This window comes from Rhinatrema bivittatum, chromosome 17, assembly GCF_901001135.1.
Source record: "Rhinatrema bivittatum chromosome 17, aRhiBiv1.1, whole genome shotgun sequence".
NCBI lineage: Eukaryota > Metazoa > Chordata > Amphibia > Gymnophiona > Rhinatrematidae > Rhinatrema > Rhinatrema bivittatum.
The window spans coordinates 61,466,100-61,479,415 of record NC_042631.1 but is presented as its reverse complement, the minus strand read 5'-3'; the positions used below and the strand labels follow the sequence as shown (position 1 = coordinate 61,479,415).

The 13,316-nt window shown below is 47.1% G+C and overlaps 1 protein-coding gene across 2 annotated transcripts in view; it reads right to left on the bottom strand.

The window, feature by feature from the left end:
• The window catches only part of LOC115079481 (sodium/hydrogen exchanger 10-like), a 1,086,723-nt gene that overhangs the window by 857,224 nt on the left and 216,183 nt on the right, over positions 1-13,316 (bottom strand). The window lies entirely within an intron of this gene.

The following is a 13,316-nucleotide window of genomic DNA, read 5'->3' as shown; positions in this document are numbered from 1 at the left end:
TTTAAAAAATCGTCCAATATTTTTTAAATCGTCAAAAATCATTAGAGTTTTCATGAGCCGACCGAGAACCAGATTAAGGTCCCAAGAAGGGGCCGGAGGACATAAAGGAGGCTTGATATGGAGCAAGCCCTTTAAAAATTGTGTTACGAGGGGTTGTCCTGATATAGGGACATCCCCAACACCTTTATGGAAGACGGCTACTGCATTGACATGCATTCTGATGGAAGAGGTTTTTAGACCTGACTCTGACAAATGCCAGAGATAGTCCAAAAACCTTGGGATTGGACAGGAAAAGGGATCAAGGGACTACGAAGTGCACCATGATGTGTACCTTTTCCATTTATAGAAATAAGATTTTCTTGTGGAAGGCTTCCGTGAAGCAATCAGGACATGAGAAACCGAATCTGAAAGGTTAAGTAGTTGAAGGATTAACCTTTCAACATCCAATCCATCAGGGACAAGGCCTGAAGATTGGGATGGCGTAGGCATCCGTCATTTTGAGTGATCAGATGCGGGTCCGTTTCCAAGGGAATGTGCTTGCGGATGGAGAGATCCTGGAGTATGGGAAATCACACTTGGCGTGGCCAGTGAGGTGCTATCAGGATCATGGTTCCTTTGTCCTGACGTAGCTTCACGAGAGTCTTCGAAAGAAGAGGAAGTGGGGAGAATGCATAGAGCAGACCGGATGCCCACGAGAGGGAGAATGCATCTCTGGGCTGAGAGCACTCGCTCCGAATGAGAGAGCAGTAATTGTCCACTTTGTGGTTCTGAGGGGACGCAAAGAGGTCTGTCTGGGGGTATCCCCATTGGCGAAAGATTGAGGTCGCTACCGAGGGGTTGAGAGACCACTCGTGTGGCTGGAAGACGCGACTCAGTTTGTCTGCCAAGACATTGTTCACTCCTGGCAAGTAGGTGGCCCTGAGGTACATCGAGTGGGAGAGAGCTTCTGCCCAAATCTGCGCAGCTTCCTGACACAGGAGGAAGGAGCCTGTGCCTCCCTGCTTGTTGATGTACCACATGGCCACCTGGTTGTCCGTCTGAATCAGGATGACGTGATTTGATAGGCGTTCCTGAAAAGCCCTGAGAGCATATCGCATTGCTTGAAGTTCTAGGAAGTTTATTTGATGTTTGGCTTCCTCTGGAGACCAAGATCCTTGTGTCTGTAGATTGTCCACGTGGGCTCCCCACCTGAGGTTGGAAGCTTTGGTGGTGAGAATGAGTTGAGGATCTGTCACTTGAAAAGGCAGTCCCTGGAGAAGATTGGTCTGATCTTTCCACCAGGCGAGAGACAGACAGAGTGAGTTGGTGATGTGGACAATGGTCGACAGAGGCTGAACAGCTTATAAGAACATAAGAACATAAGAAAATGCCATACTGGGTCAGACCAAGGGTCCATCAAGCCCAGCATCCTGTTTCCAACAGTGGCCAATCCAGGCCATAAGAACCTGGCAAGTACCCAAAAACTAAGTCTATTCCATGTAACCATTGCTAATGGCAGTGGCTATTCTCTAAGTGAACTTAATAGCAGGTAATGGACTTCTCCTCCAAGAACTTATCCAATCCTTTTTTAAACACAGCAATACTAACTGCACGAACCACATTCTCTGGCAACAAATTCCAGAGTTTAATTGTGCGTTGAGTAAAAAAGAACTTTCTCTGATTAGTTTTAAATGTGCCCCATGCTAACTTCATGGAGTGCCCCCTAGTCTTTCTACTATCCGAAAGAGTAAATAACCGATTCACATCTACCCGTTCTAGACCTCTCATGATTTTAAACATCTTGAATCCATTGTGACCTCAGAGTCCAATGCATGAGTCTCATGGCCAGGCGGGCCATTGGTGTAACATGGACGGAGGACGCCATGTGTCCTAGAAGGACAAGGAATTAGCGAGCTCTTGCTGTATTTTGAGACTGCAACTGGTGAGCGAGGGCCACGAGTGTTAGCGCTCGTTGTCGAGGTAGAAAGGCTTTTGCCTGTAAAGTGTCCAAGTCTGCCCCAATGAACGACAAGTTTTGAGATGGGATTAAATAGGATTTCCCATAATTGACAAGAAATCCTAGAGAAATTAGAGTGTGTAGGGTGAAATCGAGAGACGACAGAGCGGCTTGCTGGGTTGGAGCCCTGATTAACCAGTCGTCCAGATAGGGGTAGACGTGCACACCTTCTTTCCTGAGGAAAGCTGCTACAACTAACAGGCATTGGGTGAAGACTCGTGGTGCAGACGCTAGGCCAAAGGGAAGCAGTCGATATTGATAGTGCTTTGGGCCTACTAAAAACCTGAGGTACTTGCGAAGAGTTGGAGTGATCGCAATGTGTGTGTATGCGTCCTGGAAGTCCAGAGAGCAGAGCCAGTCTCCTCTTTGTAGAAGAGGTAGAAGCGAGCCCAAGGTTACCATCTTGAACTTTTCCCGCTGGAGATTCTTGAGAACACGTAGATCCAGAATTGGACGAAGCCCCCTGGATTTTATGAGGATCAAAAAGTACCGGGAATAGAACCCTAGGCCTTGCTGCGAGATTGGGATGGGTTCTATTGCTCATAACTGGAGAAGAAGGGAAACCTCCTGCTCCAGAAGGACAGAGTGGTCGGATACTCTCCACGCCTGCAGAGGTGGTGAGTCCGGTGGAAGAGCAAGAAAGTTTAGGTGGTAACCCTGAGCAATGATTGCTAGTACCCATTGGTTGGTTGTGATTGATTGCCACATGTTGTGAAAGTGGCACAATCGACCTCCCACTGGTATGCTTGGCAGAGGAATCAGGCTGCTGCTCTCCAAGTGAAAGTCAAAAACCTGAAGCAGGCCCCGGCTGGGGAGCTGCTTGTGGCTTTTGCTTTCGGGGCTGGCGAGGCTGAGGCTTTTGATAAGGTCTCATAGTTCGGGACCTTGCTGGTGGAGGATAGTATTTCCTTGGACAGAAGAATGACTTCTTAGAGTCCTTCCTGAAGGGCTGTCTTAAGGGGAAGTCAGAAGGTATCGATGAGAGCTGTTTAAGGGTCTCATGATGGTCCTTTAATTCAGCCACCATTTGCTGGATCTGCTCACCGAACAGATTGTCTCCTACACATGGTAGGTCAGATAGCCTGTCTTGTACTTCTGGGCGAAGGTCAGAAGATTTGAGCCAGGCCCATCGTCTTGCCGAAATGGCAGCTGCAGACACTCTAGTAGAGGTGTCGAAGATATCGTAAGCTGTTCTTATCTCATGCTTTCCTGCCTCAAACCCCTTGTTGACAAGGATTTGAAGCTGGTCTTGGAATTGTTCAGGCAGGGTTTCAGAGAAGTCCTGTATCTGTTTGAAGATGACCCTATTGTATTGGGTCATATACAGCTGGTAAGCAGCAATTTTGGAGATGAGCATGGCCCCTTGGAACACTCGTTGACCAATATTGTCTAGGAACTTGTGTTCCTTAACAGGGAGGGGTAGATGAGTGAGGCTTCGTCCTTTTTGCTTTCTTTTGAGCCAATTCTACCACAACTGAGTGGTGGTCGAGCTGAGACTTTTGAAAGCCAGGGGCTGACTGCACTAAATAGGTAGTGTCAGCTTTTCTATGGACTCGGGCAATCGCTCAAGGGTTTTCCCAGTTCTTTTTGAGGAGGTGAAGAAGAACTTGATGAATGGGAATAGAAGTGATCACTTTAGGGGCATCCAGGAACTGGAGCATCTCCATCATCTGGTGCCTATCATCCTGCTCCGTCTGAAGCTGAAAAGGGACCAACTCAGACATTTCCTTCACAAAATTAATGAAAGAAAGGTCCTCTGGAGGAGAACGCTTTCTACTTTCAGTAGGAGAGGGAGGTGAAGGTAAGTCATTGGTGTCTGAAGAAGTATCATCACCCCAGGTGTCATAATGATCAGCAGACTGACCTGTAGGACGAGAAGGGGGTTGGATACCTGAAGGCCCCAGCCGAGGCTCCGAGAAAATCAAAGGAATCGCTGGGGGCACCGTGGACAGCCTGGAGGTCATCGGTGCCAGTATCGAAGGCATCGATGGTGCGGATGTACGTATCGCCCCCGATGAATGAATCGGTGGCGAGGGACGAATTGGTATTGATGGCTGAGGCAAAACTCCCGAAGGAGGGATGCAGAACGGTGTTTCTCCTCACGATGAAGCTGTCAATGGGGAGCACACCAAAGCCATCGGAGACCCGGGAACCGCCGGTGGAAGGGTGGTTATGAGTGCCTCCATCCGGGATAGCAGCAGTGCCAGCGCTGCTGGAATAGGGTTGATGACTGGTTCCACAATCTGTGCCGGTGTCGGTGCCGAAGTGACCTAGAGTCATTGCATCACCTTGTCGATGGCCTCCTGGACCAGCCGGTCCAGTTCTTCCCAGAGACCTGGAGCAAGCAGCCCTGGCTCCGTGACAGAAGAGGGAGGCGGAGGCACAGTCGGAGGGACCACCTTTACAGGTGGAATCGCGATTCCCAAACCCCGATTGGGTGAGGGTGGCCTCGATGCCCCGGTTGCAGGAATGGCCAGTGCCGTTCCTGGATGGGGTTTCTTCGATGGTGGCTCAGACAGTGGCGAGGTCGATGATTTCGCTCCCTCGACGGTTCGAGTCTTACAATGCCGATGGCGATGTTTCTCCCTACGATCCCCTCGATCCTGAGGGGTAGTAACGGGCGCTGATGGCCGTGAAGACGACGATGGCGGACGGCCACCGGACGGTGGTCAATGCTGGTGCGACGTCAACGGTGCCGGTTCCAATGACGTTGATGCGATGGATGGCGTCGGAGTGTGAGCACGGAAGAGGAGTCCCATCTTCTCCATCCTTGCCTTGCAACCTTTGGGTGTCATGAGGGCACATTTGGTGCAAGTCTGGACATCATGCTCCTGGCCTAAACACATTATACAGATGCCATGAGGGTCTGTGATAGACATGGTGTAAGTACAATCCGGGCACCAGCGGAACCCCGACGCCATGGCCATAGAAAAAATCGAGCCGCGGGACGGACAACAGCCAGTAGGCCGCAAGGGCCAAACTCAATGGTAATCAATGGAAAACTGTCAAAAAACTTACCGGAGTTCCGCGGCTAGAGAGAAGTTAGAGGAGGGACCCCTGTGGGGCAATTTAACATTAGTTAATTCCGTGAGGAAAATTCCTGTCAGGAATTTCCACAGAGCTCCTAAACCACGAGGCTACTGCAGAGCGGAAAAAAGAAGACTGAAGGGGGACCCCTGCTGGCTGCAGGGTTAGTGCCATGCTGGGCATGCCCAGTAGGTGTCAGTCAAAGTTCTGGAAACTTTGATAGAAGTTTTCCGTGATTGGCCTCCATCCTGATGATGTCACCCATATGTGAGGACTACCATCCTGCTTGTCATGTGAGAACAAAGGGATCTCAAAACCTTTAAGAAAAATGTAAAAACATGGCTTTTTAAACAAGCTTTTTATTAAGAGACCGGAGAATAGAAAATATACAAGAATAGGCAGAAAAACACCAGCACACAGCACTATTCTCAGAATGTGCATTAAAAAAATTTAACATCTCTATTTCACATCAAACGTAATTGTAAAACACAAAGAATATGTATTTTATCTGTGAATAGTACCTTACAGGCACACCTGGTCATGACCGTTTCACTAAACAATCGATTGTATTATATAATATATTGTAACTGAACCTATTGTGGCACCTGTTAGAATGTACTATAGTACACATCTCACCGACTTTAATTTATGTGCCTACATGTAAACCGTTGCGATGGTATATTATTTAGCGATGGTATAGAAAAGATTTTAAAAATTAAATAAATAAATAAATAGAAATGAACTTAAAAAGCCACCTTTACTTACCCTCTCCAGCAGTTCTCCTACTCCTTTCCCTTGCAGGCCATACCAGAAGCAGCAGTAGCTGCTGAAGCTGTCCTCACTGTCCTCTTCCTTAGGGATCACAACCAGTCTCTTCAGTCTCTCACAAACACACACCAGACACACCCTTAGGACCAGTTTCTGTCTCTCGCACACCAATCATCTCCCCAACCAGTCTCTCTCTCTCTCACACACATATACACACACACACACACACCAGTCATCTCCCTGATCAGTCTTTCTCACGCATACACATGTCACCTCTCTGGCCAGTCTCTCTCAATCACACAATGCTCTCGCTCTCTGTTACTTACACACAGACTTTTAATCACACACAGGCTCTCTCTATTTCACTTACACACAAGCTCTCAATCACTCACATGTTCTATCTCACTTACAAACAGGCTCAATCACACACATACCCTCTCTCACAGCCACAAGCCAGCCAAAAACGTGCTCCAACTCCCTCTCGTGCACATACACCTTGACACACACAAGCACCCTCCCTGACTCACATATACACCACACACATACAGAAGCACCCTCCCTATCTTACATACATGAAGCATCTTCCCTGTCTCACACATAGAAGCACCATTCCTTTCTCACATACACACACACACACAGAAGCACCATTCCTTTCTCACATACACATCACACACATACACAGAAGCACCATTCCTTTCTCACATACACACACACGCACACACAGAAGCACCATTCCTTTCTCACATACACATACACAGAAGCACCCATCCGCTCTCAAATACATATACACACAAAGACCCCAAGCTGAACAGCTCATCTCCGGCGGCAGCGGCCATCTTCATTTCTTTGGCCTAATCTCGGGCTGTGCCGGTCTTCATTTCTCCGGCAGCGGCTGACGGTGGCCATCTTCTTGTCTTCGGCCTAATCTCGGGCTGCGCCGATCTTGTTTTCTTTGGCCCCGCTGGCCAACTCTCCGTCGGCGGCTGACTGTGCGTCTTCATTTCTCCGACGGCGGCTGACAAAGGCCATCTTGTTTTCTTCGGCACCGCCGGCCTGGTCTCTTCATTTCTTCGGCCTGGCACCCTCAATAGCCTGGAGCAGAGGAGGCCTCATGATCCGCTAGTCCGGCCCACTGGGGGAAGCCCGATCCCCCGATAGGCCAATCCGCCCCTACTTTATCACATGGCCTTCTATTTCTCAAATACCGCGGCACAAACCAAAAGAATGGAAATGTATGATATGTTGCGTTCGTGGGGGATCGCGATATGATTCGCGGACCCACAAATGCAATGAATAGGGACCTATACATTGCGGATTGCGCATTCCTTCAAAACGAATGCACATTCCTAGTAACTAATAAGCAATAGTAGTTTGTGATCTATCTAATGTTTGGGTGCTTGCCAGGTACTTGTGACTTGAATTGGCCACTGTTGGAAACAGGATACTGGGCTTGATGGACCACTGGTCTGACCAAGTATGGCATTTCTTATGTTCTTATATTCTCATCTGCATACTGCTCTCAGCATCCCCTGGGAGAGGCGCCCAGAGGTCACCGCAAGCGATCCAGGGATGGACTTCCACAACCCCAGCTTTCAGAGGGCCCACACCCTTTGCAGTAGAGGAGAACAGAAGGCTCATCTGCATACTGCTCCCAGCATCCCCCGGGAGAAGCGTCCAGAGGTCACCGCAAGCGATCCAGGGATTGACTTCTACAGTCCCAGCTTCCAGAGGCCCCGTACTCTTTGCAGTAGAGGAGGACCGGAAGGCTTATCTGCATAGGGATCCCAGCATCCCTCGGGAGAGGCATCCAGAGGTCACCGCAAGCGATCCAGGGATTGACTTCCACAGCCCCAGATTCCAGAGGCCCCGCATCCTTTGCAGTAGAGGAGGACAAAAAGCGCGCGCATGACAGTGCGTGACGCTCAAATCCTAACAAACCCTAACAAATCTGCTTCATTTTTTTGAACGGGGTTAAAAGTGAACCGGTAGATGAGAGGCTTCTACGAAAACTAAAAAGTCATGGGATAGGAGGCGATGTCCTTTCGTGGATTACAAACTGGTTAAAAGACAGGAAACAGAGTAGGATTAAATGGTCAATTTTCTCAGTGGAAAAGGGTAAACAGTGGAGTGCCTCAGGGATCTGTACTTGGACCAGTACTTTTCAATATATATATATATATATATATATATATATATATATATATATATATATATATATATAAATGATCTGGAAAATAATACGACGAGTGAGGTTATCAAATTTGTGGATGTTACAAAATTATTCAGAGTAGTTAAATCACAAGCAGATTGTGATACATTACAGGAGGACCTTGCAAGACTGGAAGATTGGGCATCCAAATGGCAGATGAAATTTAATGTGGACAAGTGCTTCTATGTGTGAGACAGGGAAGGTGCTTGTGCATACTACTCCCAACATCCCCCGGGAGAGGAGTCCAGAGGTCACCACAAGCGATCCAGGGATTGGCTTCCACGCCCCAGCTTCCAGAGGCCCCGCAAGGTTTGCAGTAGAGGAGGACCGGAAGGCTCATCTGCATACTGCTCCCAGCATCCCCCGGGCAAGGAGTCCAGAGGTCACCACAAGCGATCCAGGGATTGACTTCCACGCCCCAGCTTCCAGAGGCCCCACAAGGTTTACAGTAGAGGAGGACCGGAAGGCTCATCTGCATACTGCTCCCAGCATCCCCCGGGCAAGGAGTCCAGAGGTCACCGCAAGCGATCCAGGGATTGACTTCCATGCCCCAGCTTCCAGAGGCCCTGCAAGGTTTGCTGTAGAACAGGACCAGAAGGCTCATGTGCATACTGCTCCCAGCATCCCCCGGGCGAGGAGTCCAGAGGTCACCGCAAGCGATCCAGGGATTGACTTCCATGCCCCAGCTTCCAGAGGCCCCGCAAGGTTTGCAGTAGAGGAGGACTGGAAGGCTCATCTGCATACTGCTCCCAGCATCCCCCGGGCGAGGAGTCCAGAGGTCACCGCAAGCGATCCAGGGATTGACTTCCACGCCCCAGCTTCCAGAGGCCCCGCAAGGTTTGCAGTAGAGGAGGACCGGAAGCACGCGCATAACGGCACGCGAATCTCAAATCCCTCCTTTGACTGAGTGAAGATTAATTTAACCGTGGTTTAAGAGGATTGGTAAGTATATTTTTCAGAAATCTTTGGGCTTATAAAAGTTTGGTGAATGGTGAAATTAAGGGATATATCCTTTAGAGTTTGTGTGTGTCTGAAGTAATAAGCAAGCCAGAGATTGTTAATTCTAGTGTCTGTTTTTCCCACCCACTCAACCCCTGGATTTTAGGCACAAGACACTTTCTCATTAAAAATCAATCAGGGTCTTATCTAAAACATAATATTGTACCAGCCCTTATTGAAAGTTTAATTATCCCCTTGTAGGACACTAGCTGATTAATTACTAAATTCACCTGTAAATTTAAAGGACTCTCATTCCAACTCCCTTAGTATCCTAAACTTCACTAGGAACTCAATAATACTAAGATGAAGGCAGCAGTCCAGCAGCAAGCGGGGGGCTTTCCAGTCTTTTGCATTGAGTGTCACATGTATGATTTTTTTACCTGCCGATGAGAGATTGTAGGTGTGCACTCGGTGCAAAGAGCTCTTGGCTCTCAGGGAACAAGTCCGATCTCTGGGGGCTAGAGTAGCAGACTTGGAGGAGCTGAAGGAGACAGAGAGGTACATTGACGACACCTTCAGGGACATAGTAGCCAAGTCCCAAATCCATTTTGGCAGCCCCAGTGCTGACTTGGATCAGAAAGGTCTCCCAGTAGGAGAACATCACCCTGGTGTAGCAGGAAGTGATCCTGTAGCAAGGACATGCTCTCCAGGTGATGTATTGTCCTCTCGCACTGAGGACAAATCTCCCAAGGCTACTGCCCAGGAGGGAAGGGTTAGGCCGGTCATCATAGTTGGTGATTCAATTATTAGAAATGTAGATAGCAGGGTGGCTGGTGGACGTGAGGACCGCCTGGTAACTTGCCTGCCTGGTGCGAAGGTGGCAGACCTCACGCGTCACCAAATAGGATTATAGACAGTGCTGGGGAGGAGCCGGCTGTCGTGGTACATGTGGGCACCAACGACATAGGAAAATGTGGGAGAGAGGTTCTGGAAGCCAAATTTAGGATTTTAGGTAGGAAGCTGAAATCCAGAACCTCCAGGGTGGCATTCTCTGAAATGCTTCCTGTTCCATGTGCAGGTCCCCAGAGGCAGGCAGAGCTCCAGAGTTTCAATGCATGGATGAGACGATGGTGCAGGGAAGAGGGATTCAGCTTTGTAAGGAACTGGGGAAACATTTGGGGAAAGGGGAGACTTTTCCGAAAGAATGGGCTCCACCTTAACCAGAGTGGAACCAAGCTGCTAGCACTAACTTTCAAAAAGGAGATAGAACAGCTTTTAAACTAGAACAAGGGGGAAAGCTGACAGTCACTCAGCAGTGCATGGTTCGGAGAAATGTATCCTTGAAGGATACTAATGAAACAGGAGAGTTAGGGCATCCCAACAGTGAGGTTCCATCAAAAGCAAATATAGTTCATATGCCTATATGTAAAAAATCACCAAAGCTAATGATTTCCGAATTATCCCAAACAACTGAAAAGCAGGTTGTTAAAACAAGCAAAAACCACACTTTGAAATGTCTGTATGCCAATGCCAGAAGTCTAATAAGTAAGATGGGAGAGTTAGAGTGTATATTTATTTATTTATTTATTTAGAATTTTTATATACCGATATTCTCGATACACATATCAAATCAGATTGGTTTACATTATAACAAAACAGTCGCGGTTAAGGCGTTACATAGAACAGTGTGATTGAACAGTAGAACATAAAAGTTATATAGTAATAACTGAATCATCGAACAGTGTTTAAGAGACGTAACAAGATATCTAGGGTAAAGTAAAATGAATAAAAGTAATACAAATAAAAGTAATACATGGAGCTTAAACAAATGTTCATGGGTGTAGAGTGAACTAATGCATCTACTAAGGTGTCTATCATAGCATATGTATATGCCTTATGGTGCCCGTGCAACATGATATATATCGGTAAGACCACAAGAAAAATAAAAACGAGAATCCAGGAACATCTGAGTCACCTACGAAATCACACAGAAGGGGCACCGCTGGTAGATCACTGGCAAAAGGTAGGGCATCTAACGCAGGACTTCAAAGTAGCAGTGATTTTTCAGATAAAGGCACACCCGAGGGGAGGGGATCTTAATCTTAAACTTATGCAAATGGAACAGCATTTCATCTATACATGGGGGACAGTCACCCCGCAGGGTTTGAATAAAGAAATCAATTGGTCCATCTTCGGTTGACGTCAAGGAAAAAATTGTTTGGTTCACCCATAAAATTAGTGGTCTTCTACAAATTCACACAAGTCACATAGCAGGAACGGATGGGGTTCCTAGATCACATCAGACTATATTAGGCTAAGGCTTCAGTCCTCATGGATACATCAGGATGCACCTACAAAAGACTGGGGGACATATCAAAGAAAAAGCAAGTTAACAGAAAAAAAGAAAAAAGAATAAAACAAGAACAAATACAGCATCACAATGCGGGCATTCACTTGAGCAATAGACATCCCTTGTCCTCCAGTCTGGGACATTATCACAGTGACATACGGAAGGACATTTAAGCATCTTGGGATGCATTTTTGTACACCAACTTCAAATTTTAGCAAACAGAAAAATGATATAAAGCAAAATTGCTTACCTTGTAATAGGTGTTATCCCAGGACAGCAGGATGTAGTCCTCACATAAGGGTGACATGAGTAATGTAGCCCTATGTACGGAAAACTTCTTTAAAAGTTTCTATGAAACTTTTGAATGGCACCGGAGTGCCTACTGAGCATGCCCAGCATGCCATGATATTCCCTGCCACAGGGGTCTCTCTTCAGTCTTGTTTTGTAGCAATAAGCGTTAGCCAAAAATAAAATAATAAAACGTAACGGACCCAACTCCGCGGGGTGGCGGGTGGGTTTCGTGAGGACTACATCCTGCTGTCCTGGGATAACACCTATTACAAGGTAAGCAATTTTGCTTTATCCCAGGACAAGCAGGATGCTAGTCCTCACATATGGGTGAATAGCAAGCTAGAGGCTGAGTCATTTTGTGCTGAAGTAACCGTGAGGTATTGTTGTTGAAATGAATCAGCCGATATCACAGCAGGTTGGATGTAGAAGGAGTTGGGATTATACTGGAAACAAGTTCTTTAAGACGGATTGTCCATATGCTGAATCTTGTCTTCCTTCCTTGTCTAAGCAGTAGTGAGCTGCAAAGGTGTGAAGAGAACTCCATGTTGCTGCTTTACAAATGTCCAGAATCGGCACAGAGCGAAGGTGTGCTACTGAGGCTGACATTGCTCTGACTGAGTGTGCGTTTACTCGCCCTTGAAGAGTAAGGCCTGCTTTTTCATAACAAAATTGAATGCAATCTGCTAGCCATTTTGACAGAGTATGCTTACCCACTGCTTTGCCTGGTTTGTTTGGATCATAGGATACAAACAGCTGACTGGATTTTCTTTGGGCTGTAGTGCGGTTCAAATAGAAGGAGAGCGCACGCTTACAGTCCAACGTATGTAGGGCTCTTTCACCTTGGTGGGAATGAGGCCTAGGAAAGAATGTAGGTAAAACTATTGATTGATTTAAGTGAAATTCCGTGACAATCTTAGGAAGGAACTTTGGATGTGTCCGGAGGACTACCCTGTCATGTAAGAACTTTGTAAAAGGTTCGTATGTGACTAGTGCTTGTAATTCACTGACCCTTCTGGCGGAAGTGATGGCTATGAGAAATACCATTTTCCAAGTAAGGTATTTAAGGTCACAGGTATTTATGGGTTCAAATGGAGAACGCATAAGCCTGGTTAATACTACGTTCAGGTCCCATGGTATGCTTGGGGAATGAACTGGAGGTTTAATGTGAGTTAGGCCTCTCATGAATTTACTGACAAGAGGCTGCGTGGAGATCGATGCATCTCCCCACTTATTATGATAAGCTGAGATTGCACTTAAATGTACCCTTACAGATGATGTCTTAAGACAAGAGTCTGAGAGATGGTAAAGGTAATCTAGTAGTGAGGTAGTGGGGCAAGTGAAAGGATCTAAATCTTTCTGAGTGTACCACAGAGTAAACCGTTTCCATTTGTAGGAATAATTCTTTCTAGTGGAAGGTTTACGGGAAGCTATCAGTACTTGAGATATAGCGGATGGAAGGTTGAGAGGTCGTAAGATCAAGCTTTCAACATCCATGCTGTCAGGGACAGGGATTGAAGGTTGGGATGGCGCAACTGACCCTGTTCCTGAGTTATGAGATTGGGAGCTACTCCTAGACGAATAGGATCCCTGACTGATAGATCTAGCAGAATGGGGAACCACACTTGTCGAGGCCAATATGGGGCTATGAGTATCATGGTCCCTTTGTCCTGTTGTAGTTTCACTAGTGTTTTGGTTATGAGCGGTATTGGAGGATACGCGTATAACAGGCCTGTATT